Raw genomic sequence first — 12,971 nt, 5'->3', positions numbered from 1 at the left:
AGAGGCCTCCCTCCCCGTCCAGTGAGGGAAAGAAGCAAGATGGATAGGTGCCTTATCTTAGCAAGGGATGAAAGGGGACCTTGGGTATTTTCATCCCTTTTCTACAAGCACCAGAGTGGAAAGCGGTGGTGAGGGCTTTGCTCTAATTTCTTGAGGCCGCATGTGTTTTGTCCACTCTTCCCCAGGCCCTGTGCTGGGTCCAGGGAGTGGAGGCAGGAGCCAGCAACGGGGTCTCCCAGTCTCACGGGGGCAGAGAGGGGGATGCAAAGACACCACTGGCGGTGGCACTGGGACTGCCAGGGCACTGATGTGGCCGAGGCCCTGTCTGTCTGGCCTTGCTGGTCCCGCTGAGGAGCAGAGAGCCCCTAGAAGACAGGGTCACTGGGGGGGTGGCCTGCAAGCCCCTCCTCAGGCAGGAGGGTGAAAGGCCACCGCCTCCCCCACGGGGCCTGTGCTCGGGGCCCGTAGCCTCCTTTCCCCCCAGACCCCGTGCTCCCGGCATGGGCAGAGTCTATGACGGGGGTGTGGTTGTGGACTCCCCCCTCTCCCAGGGACCCTGGCCAGCAAGTACGCAGCCAGAGCCAAGCCTGAGAGCCACCCCTAAGAGGGGGTCCACGGTTTGGGGCCCCGACTCGTCTCACCCATGCCTGGCAGCTTTCCCGTGAGGTGGGTAGCGCTGTCGCTGTTCCCATTTCCTCAACAGGCTACTGACGCCCGGGGCTTCTGTCACCTCCCAAGGCCCCCCGTCCTGCCCGGTGTGCCACAGGGGCCCCAGCGCCCTGACGCTGACTTGGGGGTGAGGCGGTGAGGCCACCGCAGCGCAGGCTCTGGGGGCAGGACGGGGGGTATGTGTGGGGTTGGCAGGGTGGCTGACGACCTGAGTGTTACAGGTCATTCTCCTTCAATCCGTTCCCTGCTCCTGACACTTCCTCGGGGAATATTCGGCTGCGGTAATGAGTCAGAACCGCCAAGGCCCCTCGTCAGGCTGAGATGTACGACGTGCCTCAGCCCCAAATGGTGTAAGAGCTGTCCTTGGGCCGAGGAGACGCAGCCTGCCCTTGGTGTGCTGGCGCCATCGGCCCGGGCCACTCTGGCCAGCCTCCTGCTGCCCGTTCCTGCCGGCGTGCGCTCCACCCCGCGGCCCCTCCTGGCCTCTCCTGGTCTGCCCTTGGGGCTGTCGGGGCTCTGCCGTGTGCCAGCTTTCCCCGTCCTTACACTTTCTGCCGCAGGGTGCTGGACATACAGGTCAGCCCAAAGCCGACCCCCTGCCCCGAGGAACTGCAGAGGTGGCTGCACCCCGAGGCGCTGGCACCACAGGCCCCGGTACTTGCGCTGAAGTCCCGGTGCCTCGCAGACGGCCCAGCCTTGAAACCAAGGTGCAGGTGCCAGGAGAGCCTTCTTGCAATGGCTCCTCAGTGATGAGGACACCAGGGGCTTCTCAGGGCCCTGCTCCCCATGTCACCCCCCGTGGGCCTGGCAGCACCCCCTGCAGACTTCCTCCTGTGCTGAGGCCGAGCGAGCCGGGCGGTCTCCCCGAAGGCACAGCTGTGGCCAAGGGCCCAGCCCAGCCCCAGAAGGCCCAGGGGCCCGAGAGGGAAGCGCGCCCTGACGTTCCTGGCCTGGCGGGGGCGCCAGTGCTGGCTGGAGAGGAAGGCGAGTGAGAGGCGCCACCGGGCAAAGGCCCGCGCATGGCGGCCCTGAACGCGGAGGACGCTGGCGAGCAGAGCCTGCGCCCTCCCCTGGCTGCTGGGCCCCGGCTTCTCCACACTTCACCCCCGGCCCTTCCTATCCCCACTCCAGGCACTAGCCCGCGCCCCAGGAAGGCTCCTTTTTCTCTGCCCTGCGCTGGGGGAGGCAACCGGAGGCCCAGCAGCGACCCAGCCCCTGCCCCACCTGCCCACCCACGCAGAGCCCCAGGACCCGCTGGCCGGGATGTCTGCCCTCCTGGCCACCGCCTGGGGGCGGCAATGCCAACTGCAGCGTGAGGCCAGCCAGGACCGCCTGGAGGAGGCAAGGGCCCGCCCTCTCCTTGAAGCCTGGACTTCACAGGCCCCATGTCCCAGGACGCCTGCTCCCAGGTCCATGCTGTTACTAAGAGTCTGTGTCCAACAGAAAAAGACGGAGAGTGGCCCAGCGGTTCCACTCCTGGGTACATACCCGAAACACTAAACACGCTAATGCAAAACGATGTTCAAACCACTTTTTACAATAGCCACGACATGGAAGCAACCTAAGTGTCCATCCACAGATGAATGCATAAGGACAGTGTGGCACATACTGGGTGTCCAAAAAGTTAGTTAGCTAGTTTCCATGCCATCTTACAGAAAACCCCGAACAAACTTACTACTCAGCCATAAACAGAATGAAATATTGCCACGTGCGACAACATGGATGCACTTGGAGGGCATTATGCTAAGTGCAGTAAGTCAGACAGAGTAAGACACATCCTGTATGTTACCACGCATCCGCAGAATGTAAGAAATAAAAACTCGTGACTGTAACAAAAAAGAAACCGGCTCACAGATATAGAGAACCAGCTAGCGGTTACCAGTGGAGAGGGGGAAGGAGGGAGGGCCAGATAGGGGGAGGGGATCAAGAGGTACAAACTATTACGCATAAAATAAGCTACAAGGATGTATTGTACAGCACAGGGGATGCAGCCAATATTGAGTAATGAGTATAAGCGGAGTATAGCATTTAAAGTTGTGAATCGCTGTATTCTACGCCTGTAACTTGTACGGTTAGACCTCAACCCTACCTCAGTTGTTTTTTTTTTTTTTTGCGGTACGTGGGCCTCTCACTGTTGTGGCCTCTCCCGCTGCGCAGCGCAGGCTCCGGACGCGCAGGCGCAGCGGCCATGGCTCACGGGCCCAGCCGGTCCGCGGCACGTGGGATCTTCCCAGACCAGGGCACGAACCCATGTCCCCTGCATTGGCAGGCGGACTCTCAACCACTGCGTCAGCAGGGAAGCCCCTTACTGGAAACTTTGAATAGTTTTTTTTTTTAGCGGTACACGGGCCTCTCACTGCCGTGGCCTCTCCCGCTGCGCAGCGCAGGCTCCGGATGCGCAGGCTCAGCGGCCATGGCTCACGGGCCCAGCCGCTCCGCGGCATGTGGGATCTTCCCAGACCGGGGCACAAACCTATTTTAATTTTTATAAAGTGGCACATTTACACAATTCAATTCTACGAGTGATGTAAACGAGGTTTACCTTTCACCTACATACTTATCTTAATAAACATGAACAAGCACAGACCGTGGATCCTTCTCTTACAGTCACACAACTGAATTTCTAACAACGGTGGAAGGATTTACTGCAGGACACACACTGAGAAGGATGACCAACTATAGAAGGGCGAGCTACCAAATCAACATTGAATGAATGAGAACACAGCAAAAGTCTGCAGCATCATGATACACTTTGTATCTGAACTGGACTAGACAATTACATGCAACAAATAACTGTTTCAAATAGGATCAAAGGCGGAGGAGCGACAAGATCCGGTGATGACGCCTAGTGTGGGGGAAACAGGAAAGCAGGCTCGCTGGGGATGTGGAGATTACCGCCTAGGTTATAGCTTGGTCGACTCCTGAGTGCCCGGAAGTTTCCAGAAGGTCTGGGCAAGATGGGCGGGTCGGCGGAAGTTCCAAAGTCTCGCTAGGACCCGGGACCACAGGGAAGGTTCCAGAAGATCTTCACAGGACACGGGTCACGGGGAAGGTTCCAAAAGGTCGGGTGGGGGGGGTGCTGCTGCGGGGGCGGGCGGAAAATGTCCCATAAGGTCTGGGCAGGAAAGGTGGCCACAGGGAGGGTCTGAAGGTCTGAGCAGAACGCAGGCTGGGAAGGTTCCAGAAAGTCTTCGCAGGACACAGCGTCCCGAGGAAGGTTCCAAAAGGTCTGGGCAGGACACGGGGAGCGTTGAAGGCTCTAGAAGGTTGGGCAGGTCACGGGCGGTGGGCGCCGTGTAGCAGGCTCGGACTCGGCCTCCGGTCAGCGTTTGCCGGTCCCGAGGTTCGGCCCTACCCACTCGAGCAAGGTTCCGGGATCCCGCGGGCGCCAGTCAGCCATCCGAACCCCAAAGCACGCCCACCCATGGGGTCTCTGGTCTTCGCCTACCCCCCTAGCCGCCCCTCCCCTGGGTACAGGCACCTCCAACCTCCCACGAAGCGGTCCCTCCCCATTCCAGCTTCAGTTGTGTCTTTTTTCAGGCCCTTTGCTCTGGGTTGAATTTGCTGTCACTTTCCTGGCTTTTGAGATGGAAAATAAGATCCTGGGGCTTCAGCCTTTCTGCCTTTCTGATGTGTGCTTGGCCTCCCGTCCTTTCCTGCCAGGCCTTGAGGCTGTTTAGGTCTGGTTTTGTTTTGTAATATTTTAATTATTGTGCTGCCCCAAATCTTTTTTGTTTTCTCCTGTGGAGGCTTTATGCGTTGCGATTGTTCTTAATGTCCAAACACGTGAAGCGACTGGTTTCTGTGTAACGCCACTGTAGTCAGGAAAGGTACTCGGAGTGAGTTCCAGAACTCCCTTGTGGATGTGAAATCTCCGTCTGCCTTTAACTCTCGCGCTGCTCTTTGCCTTGAAGTCTACCCTGGCTGATACTAACGGAGCTGTTCCCACATCTCACTTCTGTTACCTCCTCTGCGTGGGGCTCTTGTCAAATGTCTTATTTCTAAATGCGAAGTGCAGTAAACATGCCTTGTAGTGGGATCTGCTGGTAAGGCGGCAGCCGAACTGTTTTTGTGTCGAGCCTTCATTTACCTTCGTGTTTGGAGCGTATTTTCTCTTCCTTAGAAGAGAAGTCTTGGTGATCGGTGTCTTCTTTCTACGGCGTTTGGAAGTGATTGTCCGTGAGGTTTTCTGTTTCTCCTGGTTTTGTGGGAAGAGCAGACATGGCTGGCGTGTGGCTGCCTGAAGGTACGCCCTGGGTTTCCACTGGCTGATGTTCAGATTTTCACTTACTAAAACTCACTTTCCACGGTTCAGCTGTGGTACGTCTGAGATTGGTCTTCTTTGTGTGAGTTTTTCTTTGGACCTGCCACACTGAACTTTCTGGGTTGTGGGCCGATGGCCCAAGCTCATCCTGGAAAATTGTCATCTCCGCCGTTCTCTCTTCAGAGATCGGCTCTGTCCATCTCTCTGTCTCTCCTTCTAGTACTCCGGTTACATGGAGGCCAGATATTGGACTCTGACCTGCGAGTCCCCTCTTCCCAGGTCAGTTCATTGCTTTGTTTTTCTTTCTCTGGGTGTCAGTTTGGATATTTTCTGTAGGCCTGTCTTCAGGTTTTCTATTGTTCTGTTTTCCTGCATCTGGTTGGCTGTTAAGCCCATCCAGTGAGTTTTTCACTTTCAGGTGTTTTGTTTTTCTGTTTTAGGGTGTCCCTTTGATTCTCTTTGTGGATGTTGTAGGGGAGGAAAAGACTTCCTCCACCCTCTTAGGTTCCTTTGGCTGCTCTATCTAGTTGATGTGAGATGGATTAACAGAAGGAAAAGAAACCAATTTAATTTTGTAGGTACGGAGGCCCCGCAGGTACAGGACCTAAGAAGTGACCAGAGATGGCTGTCTACATACCTGTTCAGGCAAAGAATGTGTTATTTGAGAAGATTTCATAAAACAGAGGGATTTTTTTGCTTGGGGTGTCATATTAATGAAGAAGTAACAAAGTTTTTTTATGCCCGTTTCTCAGACTCAAAAGCCCCCCATCTTTGGCGATAAGGGTGCCCTCCAATCCTCCCCACATAGGGGGGATACCTTCCCGTGGGACTTTTGCTTCTTGCTTTCAGTGGGACAAAGTAGGGTCAGAGCGTTCTTCTGGTACTGGGTGTTTCTCAAGTAACTTTATTTTATTTTATTTATTTATTTTTTTACATCTTTATTGGAGTATAATTGCTTTACAATGGTTTGTTAGTTTCTGCTGTATAACAAAGTGAATCAGTTATACATATACATATGTTCCCATATCTCTTCCCTCTTGCGTCTCCCTCCCTCCCTCCCTCCCTATCCCACCCCTCTAGGTGGTCACAAAGCACTGAGCTGATCTCCCTGTGCTATGCGGCTGCTTCCCACTAGCTAGCTATTTTACGTTTGGTAGGGTATATATGTCCATGCCACTCTCTCGCTTTGTCACAGCTTACCCTTCCCGCTCCCCATATCCTCAAGTCCATTCTCTAGTAGGTCTGTGTCTTTATTCCTATCTTATCCCTAGGTTCTTCATGACACTTTCTTTTTCTTAAATTCCATATATATGTGTTAGCGTACGGTATTTGTCTTTCTCTTTCTGACTTACTTCACTCTGTATGACAGACTCTAGGCCCATCCACCTCATTACAAATAGCTCAATTTCGTTTCTTTTTATGGCTGAGTAATATTCCATTGTATATATGTGCCACATCTTCTTTATCCATTCATCCGACCGGGCACTTTTAGGTTGTTTCCATCTCCTGGCTATTGTAAGTAGAGCTGCAATGAACATTTTGGTACATGACCCTTTTTGAATTATGGTTTTCTCAGGGTATATGCCCAGTAGTGGGATTGCTGGCTCATATGGTAGCTCTATTTTTAGTTTTTTAAGGAACCTCCATACTGTTCTCCACAGTGGCTGTACCAATTCACATTCCCACCAGCAGTGCAAGTGTTCCCTTTTCTCCACACCCTCTCCAGCATTTATTGTTTCTAGATTTTTTGATGATGGCCATTCTGACTGGTGTGAGATGATATCTCATTGTAGTTTTGATTTGCATTTCTCTAATGATTAATGATGTTGAGCATTCTTTCATGTGTTTGCTGGCAATCTGTATATCTTCTTTGGAGAAATGTCTATTTAGGTCTTCTGCCCATTTTTGGATTAGGTTGTTTATTTTTCTGTTATTGAGCTGCATGAGCTGCTTGTAAATTTTGGTGATTAATCCTTTGTCAGTTGCTTCATTTGCAAATATTTTCTCCCATTCTGAGGCTTGTCTTTTGGTCTTGTTTATGGTTTCCTTTGCTGTGCAAAAGCTTTGAAGTTTCATTAGGCCCCATTTGTTTATCTTTGTTTTTATTTCCATTTCTCTAGGAGGTGGGTCAAAAAGGATTTGCTGTGATTTATGTCACAGAGTGTTCTGCCTATGTTTTCCTCTAAGAGTTTGATAGTTTCTGGCCTTACATTTAGGTCTTTAATCCATTTTGAGCTTATTTTTGTGTATGGTGTTAGGGAGTGATCTAATCTCATACTTTTACATGTACCTGTCCAGTTTTCCCGGCACCACTTATTGAAGAGGCTGTCCTTTCTCCACTGTACATTCCTGCCTCCTTTATCAAAGATAAGGTGACCGTGTGTGCATGGGTTTATCTCTGGGCTTTCTATCCTGTTCCATTGATCTATCTTTCTGTTTCTGTGCCAGTACCATACTGTCTTGATTACTGTAGCTTTGTAGTATAGTCAGTATGTGGCATTGGCATATTTTGGGGCAGCCTGCGTCGAGCCCTATCTGTGCCCTCCTGAACCCTGCCTGGAATTTTCACACATTAAAGCTGAGGTGGTAGGTCACCCCGTTATTTCGTTGAATTAAGCTCTTAGTCTTGAAAAGAGATCACTTAAGTAGTTGTGTCTCCTTTTGGGAGGTGGTGGCGCAGGTGGGGTCTTAAGTTAGGCCTCCATTGTAGGAGAAGTCAGGCATTTAATAAGGCATTGCCATGGAAACTAAGGGAAAATAACGGTGAATGATGGGAGCAAATTATAAACACTGTCCGAGTTCTGAGGGCGGCCAGTCTAGAAGAGCTCTTCGTATCATATCTGAAGTGTTCTTCACGTGGTTTAAGGGCAGGCAGTGGCAACTTGACAGCTTTTCCTGGTTTGCGGATTGAATGGCTCAAGTGATCTTTCTGAGTGGCCCACGTGGCAAGAGGCACAAAGATTGTCTATACATGAGCTGTTGTGGTGATTTCTCGGAAGTTTATGTAAAGTTGTCCATCTTTAGTTTGCATGGCTTTAGAAAAAGGGCAGTTTTAGTTCTTAATGACTGCAAATCAGAAGGGTGGGAGAAAAACAGGAAGTTTTAGTTTGGAGAGATGTAGCCAAATTTTGAGGAAACAGACTGGAAGAATTCAGGGTCTATTTCATTTTACAGTTCAAAAAACATAACGTAAAAAGTAGTCAGCAGGGCTTCCCTGGTGGCTCAGTGGTTGAGAGTCCGCCTGCTGATGCAGGGGACACGGGTTCGTGCCCCGGTCCGGCAAGATCCCACATGCCGCGGAGCGGCTGGGCCCGTGAGCCATGGCCACTGAGCCTGCGTGTCCGGAGCCTGTGCTCCACAACAGGAGAGGCCAGAGCAGTGAGAGGCCCGCGTACCGCAAAAAAAAAAAAAAAAATGGGCAGAGAACCTGAATAGATATTTTCCCCGAGACATACAGATGGCCAACAGGCACATGAAAAGATACTCAGCATCACTCATCAGGGAAATGTAAATCAAAACCACAATGAGGTGTCACCTCACACCTGTCACAATGGCTATTATCAAAAAGACAACAAATAACAAGTGTTGGTGAGGGTGTGGAGAAAGGGGAATCCTCGTGCACCATTTGTGAGAATGTTAATTGTTGTAGCCATTATGAAAACAGTATAAAGATTCATCAAAATACTAAAAATAGAACTACCATATGAAGGGGAAGATGGGACGAATTGGGAGTAGCCCTGACATATATACACTACCATGTGTAAAATAGATCGCTAGTGGGAAGCTGCTGTATAACACAGGGAGCTCAGCTCAGTGCTCTGTGATGACCTGGGTGGGGGGTTGGGGGGTGGGAGGGGGGCTCAAGAGGGAGGGAATATATGTATACATATAGCTGATTCACTTCATTCTACAGCAGAAACTAACACAACATTGTAAAGCAATTATACTCCAATTTTTTTTTAATGAAAAAAAAAAAAAAAAAGAACTACCACATGATCCAGTGATTCCACTCCTGGATATTTATCCAAAGGAAAGGAAAACAGTAATTAGAAAAGTAACATGTATCCCCAATGTTCATTGCAGCATTAATCACAGTAGTCAAGTTATGGAAGCAACCTAAGCGCTCATCAATAGATGAGTGGATAAAGAAGATGTGGTATATACACAATGGAGTATTACTCAGCCATAAAAAAGAATGAAATCTTGCCATTCGTGACAAAATGGATGGACCTAGAGGGTATTTTGCTAAGTGAAATAAGCCAGACAAAGACAAATACTGTGTGATTTCACTTATATGTGGAGTCTAAAAAAAAAAAACAAATGAACAAATATAACTAAACAGAAACAGAGTTACAGATACAGAGAACAGACAGGTGGCTGCCAGAGGGGAGGGGTTGAGGGGAGGAGAGAAATAGATGAGGGAGATTAAGAGGGCCAAACTTCCGCTCATAAAATAACTAAGTCATGGAGATGGAATGTACACTGTGGGGAATAGAGTCAGTAATTATATAATTCCTTTGAATGGTGACAGATGGTAACTAGACTTACTATGGTGATCATTTTGAAATGTATGGCGATATCAAATCACTACGTTGTAAAATGGGAACTAACCTAGTATTATAGGTCAATTATACTTCAAATACAAATTCATAGAAAAAGAGGTTTCTGGTTACCAGAGGCGGGGTGAAGGGAGGGGGAATTGGATGGAGGTGGTCGAAATGTACAAACTTCCAGCTACAAGATAAAGGAGTACTAGGGATGTAATGTACAACATGATAAATAGAATGAATGCTGCTGCAGGTTATATATGAAACTTGTTAGGAGAGTGAATCCTGAGTTCTCATCACAAGGAAAAAATTTGTTTCTATTCCTGTTCTTCATCCATGTGCGATGATGGATGTCACTAGATGTGCTGTGGTCATCATTTCATGATGTGTGTGTGTAAGTCACATCATCATGCTGCACACCTTAAACTTACCCAGGGCCGAATGTCCAATTATGCCTCAACAGAACTGAAAGGAAAAAAATATCCTCTGTTGTGAGTTCTTGCTCCAGCGTCTAACGCCTGTCTCACTGTCCTGATCTGAGCTCACACTCAAAACTAGCTGAAGCTCGATAACCAGGTCAGCCCCGGGACTTCGCTTCCTGCCTTTTCCTGCTTGCTTGGCTTGCTTTGGAACAACCTAACCCCTGACCCCGGGAAAGGCTCCGCCCACAGGTCCATTCTCTCTCTGCTCCCCACCTGTTCTGTGGGGCACCTTGCTGGCTATGCTCCTCTGTGGCCCCCGCGCGCACCGTAGCGCCCTCTCTGGGACCCGGAGTATAATGCACTTCTTTCTTCCAAGTCTTTGCCTTTGCCCATCCAACATTTCTAATAGGACAGCAGCAGGATGGACAGGCAGGGTCTGCCCCAGAGAGATCTCTGGAAATGGAGCCTGTGGGGACAGCAGGACTTTGGGGGCACAGCTAATTCAGGAGATGGGTGGACAAACACGCCCCCCCCCCCCCCCCCCCTAGCCTATGTCCTGAAACCGACAGTGACAGACACGATCAACTCCCACTCTTTATTGGGACAAAGAAGAAGGCAGACCGACACCACAGGCCCACCCGCCAGGGGTGTCCAGACTTCAGCACCTAGTACAGCATATCATAAATACAGGCAACATGGGATGGGTGAAGGGGGTAAAGTTTCCATACACAGGAAGAAGCCCCCCCCCCCCCCCCCCGCCACAGTGCAGGGAGCAGCCCCCGGCGGCATCCTCACAGGTCTGTTTTATCCCACAGGAAGGGCAGGATCCTCCTGGTCCAAATCCTTCATCAGGCGGGCACCAACGGCAGACTTTCTGCAGGCCGAGCTGCCAGGAAGGGGCTTGCTGGGAAGACAGTAAGTTCCCCGGGGAAGCTGAGAACAAGGAATCCCCAGGAGGAGGCTCCCCCGCAGCCGTGTGGGGGATGCACAGAGGACTGGAGGTGGCCTGTGGGACTGGGGGCTGGGGGCCGGGAGAAGGAAGGGGCCGGGAGATGGATGATTCTGAAAGGTCTCAATTTTGCAGTTCTGAGGGAGGGGGAGCCGCCCAGCCTCCTTCCTCCTGGGATTTACCCAAAGCGAGTGCTTCTGAGGAAGAAAGAGGTTGGATGCCTGCCAATCACTCCTTCCCACCTGGGCCCAGGTGACACCCATCCTGCTGGTCTGGGACTCAAGGTCCTGGATGAGGTCTGACAGGTGGATGCAGGTGGAGGCAGGTGAGCCCAGCCCCGCATTCCTATGGGTGGGGCACAAGGGTCCTGGGGGGTATAACAGTGGGCCACCAGGGAGGCGGCTCCAGATGCTGGCTTGCTGAAAGGAGTCTGAAGCTAGTGGTGAGTTGACACAGGAGGGAGGTGTGCTGGGGGGTCAGTCGGGGAGGCGAGGCAGGAGCCTAGACCTGGGGCACCCCAAAGGGGCCCACGGAGCTGTGCCGTTTCCAGGCGTCATCAAAGGCCTCCATCGCGTCCTTCCGGTCCTCCTGCTGTGCTCGGAGCTCTGTGAGTGCCAGGACACCCGAGGGACTTGGCCCAAGGGCATGGGTGGCAATGCCCTGTGAGAAGCTGTGCTTGTGAGCATGTGAGGGGTCTGCCTTCCAGAACCTGAGTGTGGAAAGGGACCACAGTTCTTTCAGAGGGGCCCAGAGGCAGCCGTCCAGAGGCCATGCTCCCACACAACTGTGGTCCTGTTGTGTGGGAGTCTGAACCCAGCCTTCCCGCCCTCTGAGCTTGGGCCTGTGTCCCTGCCCAGCCCCAGCCCTGAGCCTGTGGTGCTACACCTGGTATGGCATCAGCAATGTCGGCAAGCTCAGCCAGTGCCAGCCCACCCAATGCAACTGGAGTCCTGCTGTCTGCTTTAAGGGCGACCTGACCACAGCCATGGGCAGTGGTGAGTTCCCAGCACCCAGAGCGTGCAGATGGGTTGGGGGGGGGGGGCTCTGGGAATGGCAGGGGGCCAACATCAGTGTCACCTGGGGCACAACTCTGCCCCTCACCGGCCCGCCTCAGTGTCCCCATCTGTAGAGAGAGGGGCTAGCTCCCAGAAGCCTCCTGGAGGGGGCGGGGGTGTGTGTGTGGGTGCCTGGTGGAACAGGACAGCCTCCCAGCAGAGGAATGGAGAGCCCAGCGGGTCTGGGGAGAGGGTGAGGAGGGACGACCCCAGGAGGGTCAGAGGGGGCCTCCCACCCCAGACGGCTCCTTCTGTGCCCACAGGGAAGGTGGAGTCATATTCCACGGACTGTGCCCTTTCCTGCGAGATAGCTTCCACAGCCACACGGTGCTGGCGGCGTCGATAACCCCTAAGTCTGAAGTGCGGGGCGTGACCTGCTGTGCAAAGGACCTGTGTGATAGAGTGGCCCCAACGGGGCGCAGCCTCTGGGCATGGCCACGGGTCTCCTGCTCAACCTGGGCCCTACCCTCCTCTGGGTCCTGCTGTGACGACCCCTGCGGCGAGGACTCAGATGGGGAGGGGCATCGTTCGCGATCGTGGCTCCACGGGGGCGGCACGGTGGTCCCAGCCCAGCACGCCTGCGCAGACGTGTGCGCTCAGACCCGCGCGTGCTCAGCAAACACAGGCTGTGCCGGGACTCGTCCCCTCGCAGGGCCCGGCGCAGGGGCCCCACCCACCCGGCCAACCCAGCCCCAGGCGCTCAGCGCCCTGCTGTGCCAGCAAGCCTGACGTGTTTTGCAAGCGCCGTCAATTAACCACTGACTCCAGATGCAGAAACCGTGGGGCGCTGGCTGGACTGGGGCCTGTAGGAGAGCGGAGGCCACAGCCCGACCAGCGGGGTCCCACTCACAGAGAAAATAAACGCTTTCCACATCCTCCTGAGCTTTGCGTGCTCTTCAGGCCCATGGGGAGAAGGTGGAGTCCCCTGTGACCCCGCCTCGAAGGGAGACTTTGCTTCAAGCCCGTGTTCCCTGGGCCGGGCGAGCTCCATGGCCGGGGACTGGGAATAGGGGCGCCTGTCCCGGAGGGGCCAGCTCTGCACATTGGTGGGGGTCCCCGCTCTTC

The sequence above is a fragment of the Lipotes vexillifer genome, unplaced genomic scaffold (genome assembly GCF_000442215.2).
Source record: "Lipotes vexillifer unplaced genomic scaffold, Lipotes_vexillifer_v1.1 scaffold394, whole genome shotgun sequence".
Classification (NCBI taxonomy): Eukaryota; Metazoa; Chordata; class Mammalia; order Artiodactyla; family Lipotidae; genus Lipotes; species Lipotes vexillifer.
This window is presented reverse-complemented; position numbering follows the sequence as displayed.